We start from the raw sequence: 21300 nt of genomic DNA, 5'->3' as shown, positions 1-21300 counted from the left end.
GCTTGAGCAGAAAGAGTTAGCTGTCCTGGCATTCAGAACTGTTCCCTGCCTCCCTTTTGAAGAGTGCTAATATTGAGTGGATAGTTTTACTTCTCAGCCTGGCACATGTGAGGTGGAGGGAGGGAGGGAGGGAGAGTAGGGTTTGCTTTGACAAAGTTCCCATGAGTCTTGCTCTTCCCTCTCTCTCCAGAAATTAGAGCAACAGACTGGAAAAGCAAAAGACTATTGGATTAACACCCAATGGGTGGCAATGCCTACAAAAGAGTTCTAGTCTATGCTTCCCTCAAACCTTCCTGCTAAGAGAATAAGAAAAGGAAAGTTACCATTTTTCATTTATTATTGGTTAAAAACCTGGGACTTATATAGAATACTTTTAGCCCACTTGTGCTTTTAGTCCATACTATGCAAATTACCTGAGTGTCCTGCTAGTATCTGGAATCCTCATTCGTTCCATGGAAGCTATCTAGATGACTGTGGGCCACTAATTCTCTGTCAGTCTAACCTATCTCACAGGCAATAGAAATAGCTGCATCAGAACTGATTAAACCATGGGAGGTACTCTGCCAGTCTGTTAACCATCCTATAAACATTCTGTTTTTTCTCTTATGCAACAAGTCTTCCAACAATCATGGATAGCATCTTGCAGTAGCAGATGGTTCCTTGTGACAGAGGAAATGTCTGCTATTAGTGGGGCAGAATCACTGCACACAACAGTAAGCTATAATTGGACTGCCTAAGCAAATCTCCAATGAAACAATTCTCCAACTTCCTGAATATGTATAAGCCAAAACAGCTTCCTTATCCAGTCTTCTATGGTCTGTGACTCCTTTGGGCACAGTCCTGGCACTTTTCAACTATTCTCAGCCTATCACCCTCACCTGCAACACCTCCCTGTACAGAATTCTGAATTCCTGATGAGGCAGCATATCACACTGAGCTCCACCACTGAAAGAAGCCCAGCTGAACTATTTATGGGCTGGTGACTGACGACCATGATAGACCACATCAACCGGGACTTGACAACTGATTTACCACCATCTCCAGAGTGTTTGCACCAGAAAACCCTATCTATATCTGGAACTATGTCAGTGGCCCAGACTGGATACCAGCAGTAGTCACCAGGGCCATGGGACCTGTGTAATACCAGGTCTAGTCACCAGATGGCAGGACATGGACCCAATGCAGCAGTGCTTAACCAATGGTCCAGAGACAGGGTCACTGACAGTGGCCAGCCATGTCCAGGAACCTCCAGTGATGAAGCCTGAAGATGCAAGATCCAATATTCAAGCCCCAATCAGCAGAGGAATAGGCCAGTGATCCCTGAGTCCAGCCCAAGCCCAGGAGCCAGCATTGCAACAGAGCCCTGCTGCTCACAGCACGTACAGGACTTTATCTGCCAGCTGATATATGCCTACTTAAGGGGAGAGGGGTCTTGTGCATGTGGACAATCTGAGGCAAGGACTTTGGAGCAAGGGATCCTGGAGTCTTGACCAGGATTTGTCAAGTCTCTGTTCCTAATAGTTTATCGGGATACTTAATGGGCCCATAAGGATCTCTGTTAAGGACGAATTCTGTGTCATGACAGGAGCCTCAGTTTTGCTTGTTGTCCAGTGTTCTTGTGCTTAGTAAACAGTTGGTTGTTTGGAGCTGAAGTGTCTGTGTCATTTCTGAACCCACAGATTTAATAAGGTCTATCCTTGGGGACTACCATGCCATTTCCACCCCATAGCCAGATGTTGTGAACCCAGATTCTATTAGTGTCCTCAGAGGAAGAGTCTTGCCAGGAGCTCCCAGTTTCATCCAAACCTCAGGTGTATGAGAGCTTAGCCCAGTTAGATGTTCAACAGGCAGAGAGCTCTGACCAAGAGAAGGAAACTGATGTTGTTGCAGAAGCCCCTCATTCCTCTTATCAACCTCCAGCTGCCACTCCCTGTCTTGTCAGCCCATCTGGCTCACCTGAGCTGATTAAACAATGTGCACAAAGACAGCTCCACTCTAAAAGGCACCACACCAGGTTAGCAAGACAGTTGATGACTGCAGAAGACTTTGAGTCATCACAGAATAAGGACTGAATGGCTGCTGCAATCTATATGAATTTGGGACTAGGAGTCCTCTGTTGCAGACGTAACTCTTCAGTTTACCTGAGATTTCTCTTACCGATGCTCCTGGACTGCCTATATGAACTTGGCCCACTGGACTGTCTCAAAGCGTTTTACAAACACCTTTTCCATTCGTCTCTCCACAACAGTCAACCTGTGAGGTATGTGGGGTTCTGAGAGATCTGAGAGAACAGGGAATGGGCCACAGTGACCCAGCAGGCCTCAGGTATCTCAAAGCATTTTCCAATCGTCTTCCCTGTCTCTCCCCATAGCAGACTCCCCATCAAAGAGGTGGGGTAGTGAGCCTCACAGGGAAGCTGGCAACCCTAAGAGGAAGACTCTCTGTGCACAGCAGTCTTAACCTTAGTAAGGTTTTTTATACTGTTTTTTTATTTGCCAGGCCAAGGTTATTTGCCAGGCCAATAAGTCATTTCAGTTACTATGTGTCTCCATACATTTACTTGTTCTCTATTTACAGTTTCAGTCTATAAATATTTATTTAGATCTTCCTGCACTTTCCAGACTCACGGGACTGATCTGTCTGTCTGCGCCCCAGAATACAAACAGTTGCTGGTAAGGGCTGGCCATAACCCATAGGCCAGGAGAGACACTCCTGCACCACTCCCTACCAACTGCAGGCAAAAATGGCTCCTTTGAAGGCTGAACTCTGAGGCATTGTATGATTTTGAAGACCCACCTCCAAACTTCCAGAAATACTTCCAACCCAGGGGTAGCCAACCTACAGGTGTGGCCTGGCGAACTCCTGGAATTACAGCTCACCTGCAGAGCATAAAGATCAGCTCCCCAGGCAGAAAGGGCTACTTTGGACAGGGTTGTGGTAGAGAAGAAACATTTAAGGCTTCCCACACAGGTTGTTGTTGAATTGAAAGACTTGAGGCCTACTGCACAGGGTTGTTGTACAGATGAAACAGGAGACAAAAGAGCCAGCTTCCTCTGCAGAATAACGCTGTGCAGTGGCCTCAAATCTGCAGAGAGTTGCAAACAAGAAAGACACATGGCTTGGCTGTGTCTAACCTCCGGGCAGAGCAGTATTTTAAGTGAGAAGGAGCTTTTCTGTGGCCTCCCTGTCAGGCAACCATTTGGCAGAAGGGGAAAGTCCCCCCCTCAAAAGGAATGCCCTCAGACTCCCCTGTGTTGCTCTTGGAAAGGCCTCCTTCCCTCAGTCAGGGCCTGTCAGAGGCTCCTTCGCAGCAGGCCCAAAATGGGGAGAGGGGGAGCACTCTGCAGCCTCCTGCCAGCTCTGTCAGAGTTCTGAGGCAATTTACAGTAGGACATGACAGTTAGGACAACCTTGAGGCAAAAAGGGCTGGCACAGCCTCTGTTCTCATCCCCCTTGGCAGCCCTACTGGCCTCCTGTCCCTGCGGTGGTCAGGAGCAGACTGGCAGCCAGACTGGGCTGGTTGAATGGAATTTTGGTCTGTCCTGGTGAGGGGCCAATAGGAAGGCGTTTTGCGAGCTTCCCCATTGGCTGCTTGGCCTTGGATGGACTCTCAGAGGGCCCAATCAGGAGCCGCTTCGTGGCTCCTGATTGGGCCCTCTGAGTTTTTATCCTGGACAGGGCCCGCCCTAACTCCTCCCCAGGTGGCCTTACCCTTTTATTTAATAGGAGCGGTTAAAGATAAGGGCTGTGACTTTGGCAGGTGTGATTGATGTAAATAAATCATTAGAATTTTGACAAAATAATGATTAAGGTTCCTGAATGGGGACGTAATCTGTGTAGGGTGAAGTGTGAAAAGAAAGCAAAATTTATATTCTTTATTCTACAGGACAGGTAAAGGGAGCTGTGAGAGTTGTGATTTGAGGGAACATTAAGAACCCTGGGAGTGTCATGTCTTTCTCTCTCTGGAGATCTGTAGTCTGTCTGCTTGCTTCCAGCTGCCTCTGTTTGTACATCTGAAAATAAAGGAAATGTTACAAAGGCATTTTAAATCTCCAGAACACATTCTTATCACAAGGAAATTAACCTCCGTTACATTGGCCCAAGGAATTTTTCACTGCTTTGTAAAGCAGAGGGCATGTAACACTGCTAATTGTACTGGTGTCCATAGTAACTGTTAATTAGAATGAATGGATAATGTGACCCTTAAAATATTGTTTAGAATAAAGGTCTTCTAGGAAGTGTTTTTCTTGCATGAGAAATTAAAAGTTGTTCTATTTTCTGTTCCCATTTCACAAGAAGCATTGACATGACCAAGACAATAATTACATAGCCAGGAGAAGAATAACTGAAAATTGTCTAACAATAGCATCTTTATACCTCATTGTGAGCCACTTATCTAATTGCCTTTCCTTCTGGCATGAAAGAAAAGAACAGTGTTGGACACCAGGCAGGCCATCCATCCCAGGAACAGTTACATTTTCTGGTCTCTGAACAGTTAGATCTAATTGGCTGATCTCTGAATTTGGGAATTTGCAAAATGTCATCAACAAATGAAAACTATAAAATGTCTGAGTGGTGTAGGGAAAAGTTCCATGACGGTTTTCAAGGCAAAAGATGTTCAGAAGTGGTCTGTCATTGCCTACCTCTGCATCATGACCATCATATTCCTTGGAAATCTCCCATCCAAGTATTAGCCAGCACTGATACTGCTTAGCTTCTGACAAGATCGAGCTACCCTGGGCCATCCAAGGTATTTGCTAAAATTAATCTGTTATAAATCACCTTTTATAAATCCCCTTTCTCAGTGACAACTCTAGCACAGATACAGATAGATATAGTGTTATAGATACAGATAGTGCTTGGTATTAGTGACCATGTGATTTTGAACTTTATGATCTTGGGGAAAGAGAAAACCTGTATGTAGTCACATACAGGCTGGACTTCAGGAGAACAAACTTTAACAAACTTAAAGTTATGTTGGGTAGAATACCATGGTCAGAAAAACCTAAGGAGATGGGAGTTCAAGAGGGATGGGAGTTTCTTAATAGTAAAGTATTGAAGGCACAATCATAGAATCATAGAGTTGGAAGGGGCCATACAGGCCATCTAGTCCAACCCCCTGCTCAACACAGGATCAGCCCAAAGCATCCTAAAGCATTCAAGAAAAGTGTGTATCCAACCTTTGCTTGAAGATTGCCAGTGAGGGAGAGCTCACCACCTCCTTAGGCAGCCTATTCCACTGCTGAACTAATCTGAGTGAATTTTTTCCCCTGATATCTAGCCTATATCGTTGTAGTTTGAACCCATTACTACGTGTCCTTTCCTCCGCAGCCAGTGGGAACAGCATCTTGGCCTCCTCCAAGTGACAACCTTTCAAATACTTAAAGAGGGCTATCATGTCCCCTTTCAGCCTCCTTTTGACTTGCAGGAGGGCATTATGTGCTGGAATAAGACACGACACCAATGCTGGGATGAACAAGGCCACAGCTTTATTACCTCCCCACGGGAGGGTTGGCACAGCATGGGAGAGGGAGCCTGACCTAGCAGTCAGCAGACTGCACCGACAACCCACGGAGTCCAGAGGCGCCCTGGGGACCGGCACCGTTCCCAGCCGGGAGAGCAGATCCCCTTGCCTACTGAAGTCCGCCACTAAGGGAAGTGACCTATGCGGGGGAGCCACCTGGCGTCAACCAGCTTTGACTGTCCCCAGGCCACCTGGCAAACGAGCCCCTGGCCTCCCAGCTGGGTAAGCCGCGCTCGTATACGCGCCGCCTCAGGAGAGGCCCCAAACCCCAGGGAGTCCGATCGCACACCGGACTCCCTGCCAACAGGCTCCATCCCATGCAAACCCACAGCTGTGACAAGTATTGACAAAACATCCACCTCAAAACGCTGAACAATTTTGTATACAACATAGGGTGGGTGGGAGGGAAGCAGCTCCCACGGCGTTCCCTGGCAAAGAGGGCGAGACCCGCGAACGTGGCGACTTAAATAGCTGCCACGGGTCCCGCCCTGCCTTTTGACGCTGTGCGTGCTGCGTTTTGGCAGCACGCACACTAGAGGGCCTCTGGGTGGTCGCCTCTTCCTCTCAGCAAGCCCTCCGCTGTGTCAATGTTCGGCTGAGGTAAGTCTCGGACGGGTTTTTCTCCAGGCTGAACATTCCCAAGTCCCTCAACCTATCTTCATAGGGCTTGGTCCCTTGGCCCCAGATCATCCTCATCGTTCTCCTCTGTACCCTTTCAATTTTATCTACGTCCTTCTTGAAGTGAGGCCTCCAGAACTGCACACAGTACTCCAGGTGTGGTCTGACCAGTGCCGTATACAATGGGACTATGACATCTTGTGATTTTGATGTGATGCCCCTGTTGATACAGCCCAAAATGGCATTTGCCTTTTTTACCGCTGCATCACACTGCCTGCTCATGTTTAGCTTACTATCCACAAGTACCCCAAGGTCTCGTTCACACACATTTTTCCATTGTGTTCAGATCTCGTTGAACTCTGTCTTTATCTTCTGGCATATTTGCCAGTCCTCCCAGTTTGGTGTCATCTGCAAACTTGATGAGTAATCCCTCCACCCCCTCATCTAGATCATTAATAAATATGTTAAAAAGTACCAGACCGAGCCCCAAGCCCCAAGGTACCCCACTACTCACCTCCCTCCAGTCTGATGAAACACCATTGACAACAACTCTTTGAGTGCAGTTCTCTAACCAGTTCCCTATCCAACTAACTATCTGAAAATCCAGATTGCAGTCCTTAAATTTATCCATCAGAACATCACTGACAATTCCCTTGAGAAGGAAAACTGGGAGGAACTGTAAGAAATCAGGGTGGCTCCATAAACATTTAGGAAGTAGAAGGAGGACCCTATAACCAAGCAGGAATATAAACAAGTAACCAGTGCTTGTAGGGGGAGTGTTAGAAAAGCTAAAGTTCAGTATTAGATTAGGCTAGCAAAAATTAACAGCAAAAAAAAAAAGAGTTCTTTAGTTATACTCAAAGAAAGAAAAAGAATAGGTACATGGTAGGACCATTGCAGGGACCAGAAAGTAACTTTGTGTGATGAAGAGAGGGCTGAACTGCTCAATTCTTAGTCTCCTCAGTCTTCTCTTGTGAGGGGAATTGTGCTCAATGTGGCAAAATCATTTCACATTATGGGGGATGGGAGTTGTTTCTTAGGATCACTGTAGGGATAGTCCATAAACACCTAGTTTCTTTAAATGAAACCAAATCCTCTGGGCCAGATGTATTGCATCCAAGGGTACTAAAAGGACTTGCAGATGTAATTTATCAGCCTCTGTCCATTATTTTTGAATACGTGAAGTGCCAGAAGATTGGAGCAGGAATATGTTGACCCTCCATCTTCAAGAAGAGGAAAAAAGATCCGGGTAACTACCAACCCATCAGCTTGACATCTATAGCTGGCAAAATTGTAGAACAGATGATCAAACAGCTGGCCCTTGAGCATCAAGATTGAATGGCTGTAATTACTAAGAGTCAACACAGCTTTCTCAAGAACAAGTCATGTCAGACTAACCTTATCTCATTTTTTGGGGAATGTTACTACCTTGCTAGATCAGGGCTGTGGACATAATTTACCGTGATTTCAGTAAGGCTTCTGATAAGGTTCTACATGATATTCTTGTTGACAAGTTGGTAAAATATGATATGGATTCTATTACTGTTAGGTGGATCGAGAACTAGTTGACAGATCACACCCAAAGGGTGCTTGTAAATGGTTCATCATCTTCTTGTAGAGGAGTGATGAATGGAATGCCTCAGGGATCTGTCCTGGTCCCTGTGTTATTCAACATATTTATAAATGATTTGGATGAGGGATTAGAGGGGGTACTTATTAAATATGCAGATGACACTAAACCGGGAGGGTGAGCGAACACAAGAGAAGACAGAATCAGGACACAGGATGATCTTGACAGGCTGGAAAACTGGGCTAAAATGAATTTCAATAGTGATAAATGTAAATTTCTTCATTCAGGCATGAAAATGTGACATAGTTGGTATGTTATTGTTGTTATATTGTTATATTGTTTTAATTTTATATTGATACTGATACTGTTCCATGTAAATGTTCCAAAATGTTTTCTGTAAACCGCCCAGAGCCATAGGGAAAGGGCAGTATTAAAAATCTAAATAAATAAATAATAAATAAAAGTCATATGCATAACTATAGGATGGGTGACACTTGTCTTGGCAGTAGTATGTGTGAAAAGGATCTGGGGATCTTAGTAGGTCATACAATGAACATGATTCAGTAGGGTGACTCAATGGCTAAAAAGGCAAATGGAATTTGGGGCTGCATTAAAAGAAGTATAGTTTCCAGATCACACAAGATGATGTTACTGCTTTATTCCACTCTGGTAAGACCTCAATTGGAGTACTGTGTTAAGTTTTGTGCACCACAACCAAACAACCAAACAAAGACGTAGACAAACTGGAGTATGTCCAGAGGAGGGCTATGAAGATGGTGAAGGGTTTGGAGACCAAGTCATATGAGGAAAGGTTGAGCAAGCTTGGTCTGTTTAGCTTAGAGAGAAGACAACTAAAAGATGATATGATAGCCATTTTCAAGTACTTGAAGGGCTGTCATATAATGAAGCAGAGTTGTTTTCTGTTGCCCAGATGGTCAGACCAGAACCAATGTGTTGAAATTAATTCAAAAGGATTTTTGGCTAAACATATCATAGAAGTTCCTGACAGAGTGGTTCCTCGATGGAGGTGGTGGATTCTCCTTCTTTGAAAGTTTTTAAGCAGAGGTTAGATAGTCATCTGACAGAAATGCCTGTTTTATGAAGTTAGGCAGATTGTGAGCAGGTGGGCAGGAAGGGATGTATCAGGGCCTTTTCGCACAGGGATCTTTGTTGCAAATTGTTTGCGGAATGAAAAATCGCCATTTAAAATAGTGGAATTCGTCGTTATGCATACCTGCCTTTGTAGTGGAATCAGTTGCGTTTTTTAGCGTTTCCCACAGGCTTCCGGTCTCGGCAGAAATCGCTAGAAAGGAAGCACTATTGCCAAGCTCGTCCCGCCCCTGGCTGTCAAGCAGCCAATGGGCAGCCGTTAGCATGCTCCCAAACAGCCCCTTTCCCTTTAAGAAAGGTTTTTAAAAAAAAAAAAAAACGACCCATAGCAACGAATCTAGGTAGATTCGTTGCTACGGAGAGACCCATCCAGCTGCCTAATGTGAGCTGTCGTTTGATTGTATGATCGTTTGCACGCTGCCTCGAGTGATAAAAAAAAAATCCCCCCCCCTCTCACGGGCCCGATTTTCGGCTGAATTTATTTGTAAAAAATAAAGGGACTTTATTTCAGCAAACGGGCTTTTCAGTGCTTTGTGCTTAGTGACTAAAGGTGAAGGACTGAAGCCAGGGAAGCCTCTAAACAGAAAGAGGCTCGCCGGTGCGTTTATCCCCGCTCGCTCGGAGAAAAAAAAATGGCGATCGCTTCGCCGGAAGTTTGGAGGAGAGAGCCAGGGGGAGGGACTTTGAAGAACCAGCAACAATGGTAACGCACAGGTCTTTAGCGCTACTGTTGCAGATTGGTTGCAGGAGTGTATCGCTATCCGGAGGGTGAATCCACTTTTCTGGATTCCCCTGAAAGCGCCACAACGAAGCGCTTTTTGCTGATTGGTTTCAGGATTGTTGCAGATTGTCTACGACGTCGTGGGTTATGGCAAATTAGTAGCGTTTCCAAATAGCAACCATTCTGCTACTTTGAAGCCGTGCGAAATGGCCCTCAGTGTTTGTAGCACTTCCTTGCATACCCAGGGAACTGCTGATTGCCACTGTGGGATGGCAGGTGAATTTCCTCTAGACCAGGCTGGATTCTGGAGATTTCTGATAGAGGGATCACTGTGGAGGTCCTTTCCAGTGCTATGACCCTGAAGGTCCCTTCCAACCCTGTGTCACCCAGACCTGTCCCCAGGCAGTCAGAGGGAAGCACCTGGCAGTCAGAGAGAGGGAACTGGATAAAGTGAATTATTTACCTCCTTGCCCTAATCTGAAACTCTCCCAGGGGTTTATACACAAGCTAAAAGACACTCTGGGGAGTCCTACAGCCGTGGACTCTGACCAGACCCCAGCAGCAGAGACTTAATAGAGTTATTTGTTAGATTAAATATTTATATCCCACTTTTTTCACCAATGGGGATCCAAAGCAGCATATTACCAGAATTCCCCACTCTATTTTAACCTCAGCAATAAGCCTATGAGGTAGCTTAAGCTCAGGGACTGTCACTAGGTCAACCAGAAAACTTCCATGACAGTGGGAACTGATCCAGGAGTCTACCAGACCCTGTAATAATTTTATCAGGAAGGCTCCATCCCTTTAAGACATAGATAGTTGCATGACCAAAGGTAAGTTTATACATTTCTGCCTCAGTCCCGCACCCCTGTATCTAATTGATTAGGATTCTAAGTAGAGATGTCATGGTGTACTGCTTACCTGAAAATAATTTTCATGGGATTTTCCTCCCAATAATTGTAAGCTTATTCTTTCCCTAGTTCTCTTTCAGTAACTTTGCAGCCCTTGCCCTTTCATATAAATCCAGAACTTCTTAAAACATTCAATATACTTTGTTACATAGATTAATATCCTCAGAAGGGTGGAGTGCCTTCTATGTTTAGCAAAATGAGTACCTACAGATAAGTGATATTGACAAATATAAATTATTCGGCATTGAGGGCAATACCTATGAAGTATGTGTATATAATTTTCTGCATGGCTATGCCAACCATGAAGATTGGTATGTATACTGCGAGCCCTAACATAGTTATTCTGAGAAGAACCAATGACAGATTACACTTTCACAATAGAAAGATGCTAAAAATAAACATCAAAACAAGAACTGACTTGCATTTAAGCTTTTAAACTAAATTATATATATTTAAGAACAGGACACAATGGCAAATATTTCACAACACCTGTAAAAATATACTCAGCTAAGCAATTGTACCTGTTTCATACTATCTTTCCTTAGGACTTCCTCCAAGGAGCACCTCTGAAGCCTGTGTTTGACTCACACCATGCTGAGTACATAGAATGATTTGGGGGAGACAATACTGAAGTCCAAGACAGTTATTCAAACAGAACTTGCAACTTTTCCTCTCAGTACAGGTGTGTCCCAGCTTTGCAATGGCAATGACAAAAAGCTTGCCCTCTGTGACATTGGGTAGTTGTTGACAAAGGTCAAGCAGAGTGAATAACCCCCAGGGGGTGAAGCAGACTGAAGGATGGGATCTTGTACCAGATGAAAGGAATGATTGGCTTGCAGAGCCCCATTCCCTTCAGGCAACCAAGCCCCCAACCAGCCAGGGCTCACATCTGTGCTGGATAACAGGAATCATCAATGACTTTTGAGCAATGATGGAGATATATAAATATGCTCTTTTGTGTGTTCCTCTGTGTTATTGTTTGCTGCCCCCATGAGCCTTTTCATTTGTGGCATTTTTGGTGATGCTCCTAATTCATGTTTCTATAGTGCCATTTTATGCATTTATATTCCGCTGACACTAAGGGCCATTCCATGTAACGACCAATGTTGCTAAATGTTTGCAGTGTGCAGAAATGCTATATTTAATAGTGAAATGTCATCATTCTGCATACCTTCAATTCTAGTGGAATATTGAAGTCCCAGTAGCGATCTATTCATTCCCCACAGGTTTTCAATCTCACCGGAATCGTAACAAAGGAGGCAATATTTTTTCCACGCTTCTTCCCACCCCTGGCTTTCAATCAAACAGAACAGCCAATGAACTGTTGTGTTTGTGCTCCTGAAAAGCCCCTTTCCCTTTAAACACTGCTTTTTAAAAACCCCAAAACACCAGTTGCAATGAATATTTGTTCATTCAATGTCTCAGAAAAACCTTTTTCGCTGGAATAGAAGCTGGCGCTTAATCGTTTACACGCTCTTCAAGTAAAAGGAAAAAAAAATTCCCCTGATGGGTACAATTTCTGGCCGAAATTACAGGTAGTGTTGAACAGGGGGCTGTATTGTGCTCGGAAACTTTAAAGACAATTGCAAAAGGGAGCTTTGATGTACTGTTAAGCACTTCTGTGGAGGGACGTCAGCCAAAGAAGCCTCCCTTATTTGTTGCTTTCGCCGGGGGGGGGGGGGGGAGGGGGAAGCTCGGGGGCGAGAGCTAGGGAGGGACATTCTTTCTACTGCTATTTTGAGAGTGCACATGTCTTTCCCTGATGTGTTGCAGCTTGTGCTCAGAAATGTAGCAGTTTTTTGGGGGGGATCCACTTTTCTGGATTTCCCCCTAAGTGCTATAAAATTCTGATTGTTGCTGGAGTTTGGTGGGAGTTTTGTGGTTTGTTTATGATGTCATGAGGAACATTAAATTAATAGCATTTACAAAAGGTAAGTCTTTGGCTACATTTAAGTTGTGCGGAATGGCCCTGAGACATTCATTTAAGTGATTGGCTGTCTACATATTTCTTGTTCTTCTGTTGTGTTTATGGCATATTGTATGAATGATGACTGACTGACTGCAGTGACCTCATCATCTGTAGGGACCTACCATCTTGTTAAGTTGGAGTTCTACTCCTTGTTTTTAAATGCTTATTTTTGTAGCCTATACAACAGTCAAATAATTAAGATTGCTAGAAGCAGAGAAATTCCAGAGATCAGGTTGTTATAGTGAAGTTCTAAGCAGAATTCTGTCATTCTAGGTCAACTGAAGTCCATAGTCTTAGAAGGGCATAAACCAGTGGCAACAGCAGCACTGAGCATCACAGCCAGGTATGCTTGACCATACTCATGGGGTACTCTGAGGGACCCCAATACAGAGAAAGAGGAGGAGGGGGAGGCCATGAAGGCAAGCCTGGGCACGAGGCCATGGAATACCATTGACATGTCCACAAGCAACCCTTTGATGCACACTTGCTTCTCATCCATGCTAATAATGACAGCCAACAGCCAATCAAAGTGGTCAGTATCCACCCCCTAAAGCTCAGCAAGGTGCCCCAAGCACTGCTGGCAGATTGTAAGTGAGACACAGCATCCTTCTAGTTGTACATTTTCTCCAGCTTCTCCCTCTTTATGGCCACCCACATGAGGACAAGGGTAGAAAGGAGGCATTGTATGGGCTGCAGACCATTTGCCTTGGGAACAGGCACCAACTCAAAGTCACTGGCCTCACCATGTGCGACATCAGTACCCATACCAATGGTTAACTCAGAACAAGATGACTTCTCAGATACCATCCCCCATGACCCCCATTGCTTCTGGACATAGGGTCTGCTTATTGCAATGGTCTGGCCACACCTGTTTGAGGGTGTTGTTAATGTTCAGAGTTTGGAGAACAACCAAACCAACCACCATGGCCTATTTAGAAGGGGTGGGGCACAGAGGTGCTCCAAGTTGCCAGCAGAGAAAGACAGGGTGATGGTGTCCTGTCCTTTTCAGTCCAACCCAGTCAGGTTTCCTCTGGAGCAATACCCACAGGCTTGGAAGCCTCAATAGGGGCTGGCAGCCAGGAACTGGACCTGGAGGGAAGTCTTTGACTCTGCTGGAACATTGTCAGCAGCCACCTATGCAGTGCTCGGCCCTTACTGAATAATCTGATCCTCCTCTGTTTCTTCTCCCAAGGAGTCACAGTCACTGGGCTGGGCAGAGGAGGTCATAGCAAATGGTATCTGCAGAAAGGTAATGGCAAGGAGGATACCTGGCTGGGCCATGCAGAAATATAATGTTCACTTAATGTTATAATGTTCACTTATGTTTCTATCCATCCTAGGTCCTGTTGCAGTGGAGATGTTGACACCATCATTGATCTCTATGTCCTCCTGACTCTCAGCCACAAAATATATAATGGGAAATGGCTGCTCAGTAGAACCCAGAGGGGATCCTAATGGCCCCAAGGGATACACATGGATCTCTCAATTCTCTAAGGCCAAAACAGTTAATCCACTACTTCAATGCAGATGGTTCCACTCACACCACATAGCCCAAAGCAGGAATTAGAAAGCATTGCAGCAAGCCCCTCTCAGTGGTAAGGGCTATACTGATATATGATCATCCACTCATGCAGGAGTACTTGCCTTGGCCTATGACCTCTGAGGCCATTCTATCTGTCCATGCTATGGTGACACGAGAGTCACAGGTAGGTATCACCTCCCTAGGAAGAGATGCCAACTAACTGATTATGGTCAGATAGGTGTAGCTTCCAGATGTGGCCCTTTAAATTAAAAAAAAATAAAGTGAAAGGACTAGACAGACTTTGGACTTGCTACACTGGCATTGTCTCCCCTGGAGACCTCCCCACCGCCAGTGTTGGAGGCAGCAAAGTCTCTCCTTTCAGGCAGATAATGATGGGTGGGGAGGCCAGCTCCCGGATTTCCTCAAGGCTTGGCTTTCATTTTTTTAAATCAACAATTGAATAATGTTATAGAGACATATTTATTCAGTCGTTTATTTATTTAAGTTTTTATATCCCATCTTCTGTATGGTCTCAGAGTGGTTTACAGTAAACATTCAATAAAATATATCTAAACATTAAAATAATTCCAGCTAATAAAATATAATTGAAGCAAAACATCGTAAGATAGTATAATAGCAAGTTCTTGAAAAGTAATCTACTCACCCATTACCAGATATAGGCAATGGGCAGTCCCACAAAATTTAGTCAAAAACCTGAAATGGAATAGCTTTACATGCCCTGTGGAACACAATCCCATAGAATATGGGCCTCATCAGGGAGCAGGTTTGAAAGGGCAGAAGTAATACCAAGAGGGTACTGGTCCTGGTGAAAGATAAATGGGCTATGGGGTCAGGCACCTACAAGAAACCCGGAAGCTGGGAGACAGAGCACTCCCTCTGCAGCCTCAGAAGGGGGGTGGGGGGTGGAAAAAGACTCCACCAAACATTTGATGGGGTCTTTAAAAGCTTCCCCACAGACCCGAGGCATTCCTGACCTGGCCCAACTGCCATCACCCAAAACAGGCACCTGGGAAGCCTACAGGTATGTGGGGGGAAGCAGGTGCAATGTGGCAGCATGTCAGAGGATGCTGCACCTCATGCCTGCTCTTGGCAGCCACTGCTGTAAGAGGTGAGATTTGGGAACATGGTTTACCTTTTATATAATAGATGAAAGCTGAGAATTCAGAGAACCTGGTAAATATACGTATTGTTACATCTATATAATGCTAACAAGTTCTGGTGGGTTTCTTAATACCTCCTGCCAATGGAGGAAGTTGTCATAGTGACAGCTAAGCCTCATAGGAATCCAGCAGCCCACCACTCCACCCACCATTTCCTAGCTTTGGAGTTGGGATTTACTGCCTCTGATATTGATGGCAGGGAGATGTCTCCAGTGGGAATAGAAGCCACTTCTGGACTTATCATGGCAGCATTGTTCCCACCTCCTTTGCCACTCCTGCTGCCTTAGAAAGGAAATCAAAAATAATGATCCAAAAATTTTGGGACACCCCCTAATAACCCTGAACCAGAAGCAACACTGTCAAAATATCAGATTAATGACAAAGATGTCCTACCTGAAATTCAGGTGTGAAATTGTTTTGAAATTGTTTTGAAGTGCACCCCCCCACACACACACACACCCAGGTGCAAATCCATATTTAAATTGGCCTGACCAGACAGCTTCTTAGAAAACCACCTAACTTCTCCCTCAAATTTGTCCCAGTCCCACCTCCTGACCCCTTTGGAATTATCCATGAGTCAGGACAATGCCTCCAGCCCTGCTCAGAACTTAGGACACTACATTAACTCAGGATCTAATGTTGTGTTCAAGAAGTCAGACTTGGTAAAATGATAAAACTGTCTGGCGTAGCATAACTTCCCTTAACAGCTGTTTGTATTGAGCTGGAAACACCCTTTTAATTCATGGCTGCAAATAGGAAGGGATTTGTTTTCCCATCAGGTCAACAGAAAAATCAAAAGACGTATTTCTGTCACAGGGTTGTTTGTCAGTTATTTTCCTGTGAGTCACAATGTACTGTTATATAATGTTTGCCAGGTCCTGTCAAAATAATGCTAGCTATTTCTTTGTAAACAAAGCAAAATGATGCAGAAATTGCTGTTGGCAAATATACCAGCATTTAACAAATTAATTAGGTTTGGTTTGTGCAGGGTGGCACAGTGTTTACATTTCTGCACCTGCCTCATCAGTAGTTTGGATGTGCTTTTGGATATAGCATTGAAGAAGCAATTAATTCTGAAGTCTTAATCCTGTCGAATAACCTCATTTTCTTTTCTTTTTCACAGCTGAAATCATATTGGCAAACAAATGGAGCAAATCAAGTCATTGATCACCCTAATGAATTTTGTCAAGAGTTCTCTGAGGCTCATTTTCTTTGGCTTCCCTCCTGTCATGTTTTATGGCTATTGTACTTTCATTTTCTCCTTAAATAGGAGCTTTTGTTGGTAGAAGGTTGCCTTGTGTGGCAATATTGGCAGGCACGAGCTGGGGGTGGGTGGGCTGTAAATCCAGAAAGCCCTCATTCCTCTGGGTTAGAAGTTTTACAATTGTGGCAGATCAGAAAATGTTGTTTTTCATTTCTTACAGGCTCAGTGGAGGCACTGTTTTTTCACAAAGTTGAAGGTGGCATGATAGAAACTTCACCATGAATCAGTGATCTTCTCATCACAGTATTATCACTGGTTCGGCAAGTTTTGCTTAACTAAATGAAAGCTTAGGAATTTCGTGTTTGGAGCTTCTAACCCTTGTTAATAACAGCTGTCTCAGTTACCTGATTCCAATCCATTCCAGACATATTTATTTTGTTCTTTCTCCAAAGAGCACAGGATAATTATACATGGTTCTCCCTTCCTCCTATTTCCCGTCAGATTCTGATTTGGACCACAGTGGATGGATGAATGGAGTGGTGGTGGAAGTGGAAGAATTAAACCATATCTCCCTGTGCTATTTTCTTCATTTGAAACAGTCCCCTGGAGCATATAAGCAGGCCTCTGCTTTCACCTTTGTCTAGGCTGCCTTGGTATTTGCCCAGACAATTGCTCTTTGGACCTATTTCATGTTGGGAGAATACCACCTGAGAAGGATTATGCTCTCCCCTTAAACAGTGCAGGGGTTCCTTACTTGAACTGGCCTCCAGGCTGCAATTTGCAAAAGTAAAATACTTGCAGCATTGAATATGCTTTGAAACACATCTTGTTTAGTTTGGCCTTGTCCTGCAGAATATAATTTGCATACATTTAAAAAATTTAGCAACTTGGTAATGAATTTTTAGCAGGAAACAAAATACTTGTCATATTTCTATCTTTATTTATCCTCCAAGCAGCTGATGGAAGCACATGTATGGTTATTAAGAGATGATGACATTGCACAGGATTCAGTCAGTTGCTTCCATCATTCTTAAAAATAAAGATGTGTTTCAAATGGTTTTCCTCGTTAGAACAATCGCTGCACTTTGATGTAGAAGTTAAAGGAATGTTTCTCTCACGGTGCACATCACTTTCTCCCCAGTACACAGAAGGTCTGTGAGCACGCCATCATTCATACTCTTTCCAGTTCCTTCCCTGAAGCTCTTCTCAGCAACCTTCGTTTCAAAATAAGTACGGAAGGGGACAAACCATTTACTATGTTTGACACCTCTGTGACTGGGGGGGGGGGTGGCAGATGTGGACTGAATTGTCTTCAAAGTTCTGCCAGTTAGGTGAAGCCTTAATTAACTGCTGTATCCGTTTCCAGCTGACTCCACTTCAGACATGGGAACGGGGATGCTGAGTCAATAAAGGAGACAATATCCCTCATTTCAAAGTTCTAACGCATACTTGACAGTGGAACAGTTAAAGGGGGCAGTGTTTCTGTGTGTTGCTCTCTTGGAGAATAATGAGTTTGTAATGCCCTAATTGACTTCTGTGTCCAAAAGGCATCAACATTTTTAAAAGGTGATGACCAATTGTTAACAATCCTGTGAGAAAATTCTTCCCACAGTTCCCAGGACAAAAGTGTTGTATTGACAGGAAAGCGAAATGCCGTTCCATACAGGATGTTAAAGGATCCGTGTATGGCTTAGGGGATGTGGGAAGCACAGCATGCTCTGGTCAAAGAGGATGTGTGTCTGTAAACAGGAAGCTCTTGCAGGCACAGCTGAGTCCTTGGATGGGTGCTAAGGCCCTTGGAGGATTTTACCAAGACAGCTAGCTGATGCTTATGCCTCACGCAAGTAGGATATTACATCTTACAATACGACATAATATGCAGTTCCCAGCAGACTTCATTACTGAGTCTCTGTGCCAATCTGGTGTTTGATTCATTGGCTTGAAGATGGTTTCCAGGAGTCTCCATAAGACCTTGAAGTCAGCAAACTCATAAAATACTGTGCATTACTGGCATTAATTTCTGGGTTCCAGAGATGTTGGCTGAAAGCTCTAAGCAAGGAAGTCATAGGTTCAATTTTTCCTCTCTGCTAACTAGAAAGAGATAGGCTAACCATTATTTCTCATCTATAATACTGTGTATTTATAATTATGTTTCAGTAACGTGTGCAGAAAGATTTCATTTATTTTCATTAAGGCCTTTGGTGCCTGGTGTCTCCCCATGCGTTTAGGTTTTCTTTTCATTCTGCATTTCCTCTTGCTTTCACCCCATACAGGTTTTATTGATATGAAATATCTATAGAAGTATAGGGACAGCAAAATGAAATGGAACTAGACTACGGAAGGGGCAGGGCTAAAAAAGCTCCAGGGAAGCTATGCAGTACATACCCTCAGTCATCCATCCATGGCTGCTGCCTCCTCTGTTTTCCTCAGTCCTCACTACCACTCTCCTGATACCTGAGCAAAAGAACAATGAGGGAGGAGGATGAGGAGGCTGCTGGAGATGGTGATATGAGGTGAGGCAGCACAAGAGAAATGAAGCCAGAGCTGCAGAGGGAGTGCTTGGCAGCAGCAATGACCACTCTATGGCATTGCATTCCACTGATGTCCCTCCCCCTCCCCCCCATATCTCTAGATATTTCCCAACGAAAACGGGCAGCTTATAACTGGATGTGTCCAAAAGGACTTTGCAGAGTCCGTAACAGGACAAAAGAGAGCAGCCAAAACGATTAAGGGGGAAGGCTAGTTTGGGAGGGGGGGAGTTGAAGGGGGACCATGATAGGCCAGGTATCGAACCAGGAATAATCTACCAATATGACTTTTTCACTAAACTTGGATTGGGGTGTGTGGATGTGGGTGTGTGTGGGTGTATGGAATTAGTGTCAGGGAAAGTTTAAATCAGGGGTAGTCAAACTGTGGCCCTCCAGATGTCCATGGACTACAGTTCCCAGGATCCCCTGCCAGCATTCGCTGGCAGGGGATCCTGGGAATTGTAGTCCATGGACATCTGGAGGGCCACAGTTTGACTACCCCTGATTTAAAATATTATGATATTTAACATTTTAAAAGATGTATGCCCAAAGGAGGATACACTGTTTTCAGCTGGGAAGTGCCTCTTTCTTTGAGTAGAGAGGCTTAGTTCTCAACTTTCCTCCAACCCTTGGGGCAAAGTAAACAAGTGAGATAGAGAAAGCCAGTGCAGGGGCAGGTTGAGCAGGGCTTGGCTAGGCTGAGCGGATGACCCTCTCCTCCTTCTCTCCTGAAGTCAATCCTGTGTGAGGTCCCAGAGAGACAGTGTGCTCCCTTCTCTGCTGGAGGACAGTGTGTCCAAAAGCTCCTTCCCCGGATTACTGACACTTAGTCTCCCCCTGATATGACATCCAGATGTGAGCCGGGGAATGAGGTTGGGCAAGAGCTGCTGCCAAGCATTCTCTCTGCACCTCTGGCTTCAGTTCTCTTGTGCTGCTGCAAACCAGCAGCTTGATATGTGTTGTAGTGGTGGTGCTTCCTGCCAGCATAGAAACTTGATCAATCATTTGTTCACATGCCGGGAGGGGGGCCTTGCCAGTGCAAAGCAAGCCAGGCCGCTGGCTAGCAGCAGCAGAAGTGCAAGGGAACTGAAGCCACTCTGCCCTAAGGGCTGGAGGAAAGCTGTGAACTTCCAAGCCTCCCTGCTTGAAGAAAGAAGCACTTCCCAGCTGAACATGGCATCTCCTCCTGAGGGCACAAATCTTTTTAGACTTTAAACAACATACACACACACAACATTTTTTAAAAATGTATATTGCCAGACTCATTCCTCTTCTTTAAAAAACAAATCACAAGATGGAAGAAACAGTGGACCTTATATGCCAACTAGCTTCAAAGCCTGTTCCTAAGGATGGGCCTTGAAAGGGTCCCCTCCCATGGCCCCCAGCCAGGCAGCTTAAGGTGGCTTTGGGCTGCAGCTCACAGCCGGATCAAGTGGAGTGGGCAGGGGCTAGTCAGCTTGTTAGCAGGCCTGGGACAGAGCTCCATAACAGGCAGTCAGCAGGCCAGGAGGACGTCATTAGCAGGCCCGACCTAGCAGGCTGAGAGGCCCTCATTAGCAGGCCTGGCCTAGCAGGCCAAGAGGCCCTCGTGAGCAGGCCCTCCACCACAACCTTTTGTCCAGGGCCCTTTTCCCTTACCTGCTGCTGGCTCCAGGCTCTGGGGCACATCTGAGAGCAAAGAGGCTAGAGTCCAGGGATAGAGGGTGGGAGCTGCAGGGGCAGGGCCAACACTGACTTGCCCTATTCCAACTTGGATAGCCAGACACGTTCCACCCCCCAGGCTGTTTCACAAATATATAGAGGAACCATGGATAAGGATATATGGGAGGGGGGGAACCACTACCATCCTAAGATGAAAATTAGATGGGGGAAAAGGTATGGAGTGCAGGAGGCACAGAATTTGAAGTAAAGCTCTACCAACATGACTTCAGTGTTAATCAAAAGTAAGCTGTGCATGCATAAATGGTCAAAGTTTCTTTTAATAATTGACTAGATTACAAGCAGCATGCAATCTTGTCTTATCTATTTTGCTGGACAACTAAATTGTGTAGGAGTTATATACACCTATGATAATTGGCTTTTCTAAGGTCCAGACTTGTTGGTCCCCTCAAAGACAAAAACCAGCATGGGACTAAAAAGTATATTAAAATGAATGATCTCTATCATTTATTAAAATATGCCAACATATTCTGTACTTTCACCTACACTGGATAACGCACTTTCAACTCACTTACAATGCACTTTACTTATTATACCAGTCTGCACACATCACCAGTCCCAGCCAGTCTAATCTCATACACATTTGAACTAGAGAAGAAGCCAGTACAACAAGATCCATAGCTATATTGCTGTCAATGCTTTCCTAATAATATGTGTAAGAGAGGCCATGTTTCATTTTTTTGTCATTTCCAGGTACCCAGATTCCAATAGCAAGCCTGGAAA

General features: G+C 44.7%; 1 long non-coding RNA gene across 3 annotated transcripts; it reads right to left on the bottom strand.

Moving 5' to 3' along the window:
* Nucleotides 1–3890: 3890 nt before the first annotated feature.
* Nucleotides 3891–21149, bottom strand: LOC143841754 (uncharacterized). Of its 3 annotated transcripts, none has more exons than XR_013232840.1 (3): nucleotides 21093–21149; nucleotides 18716–18784; nucleotides 3891–4013 (listed from the first exon to the last, which is right to left on the bottom strand). It is a non-coding gene; the product is annotated as an uncharacterized LOC143841754 (long non-coding RNA). The 3 variants fall into 3 exon arrangements; XR_013232882.1 differs by lacking the exon at nucleotides 21093–21149 and adding an exon at nucleotides 20497–20539; XR_013232914.1 differs by lacking the exon at nucleotides 21093–21149 and adding an exon at nucleotides 20171–20221.
* Between the last annotated feature and the right edge of the window lie 151 nt (nucleotides 21150–21300).

Source organism: Paroedura picta, chromosome 1 (genome assembly GCF_049243985.1).
Source record: "Paroedura picta isolate Pp20150507F chromosome 1, Ppicta_v3.0, whole genome shotgun sequence".
Classification (NCBI taxonomy): Eukaryota; Metazoa; Chordata; class Lepidosauria; order Squamata; family Gekkonidae; genus Paroedura; species Paroedura picta.
Note: the sequence above shows the minus strand (reverse complement) of the source record. Positions and strands in the feature narration are given on the sequence as shown.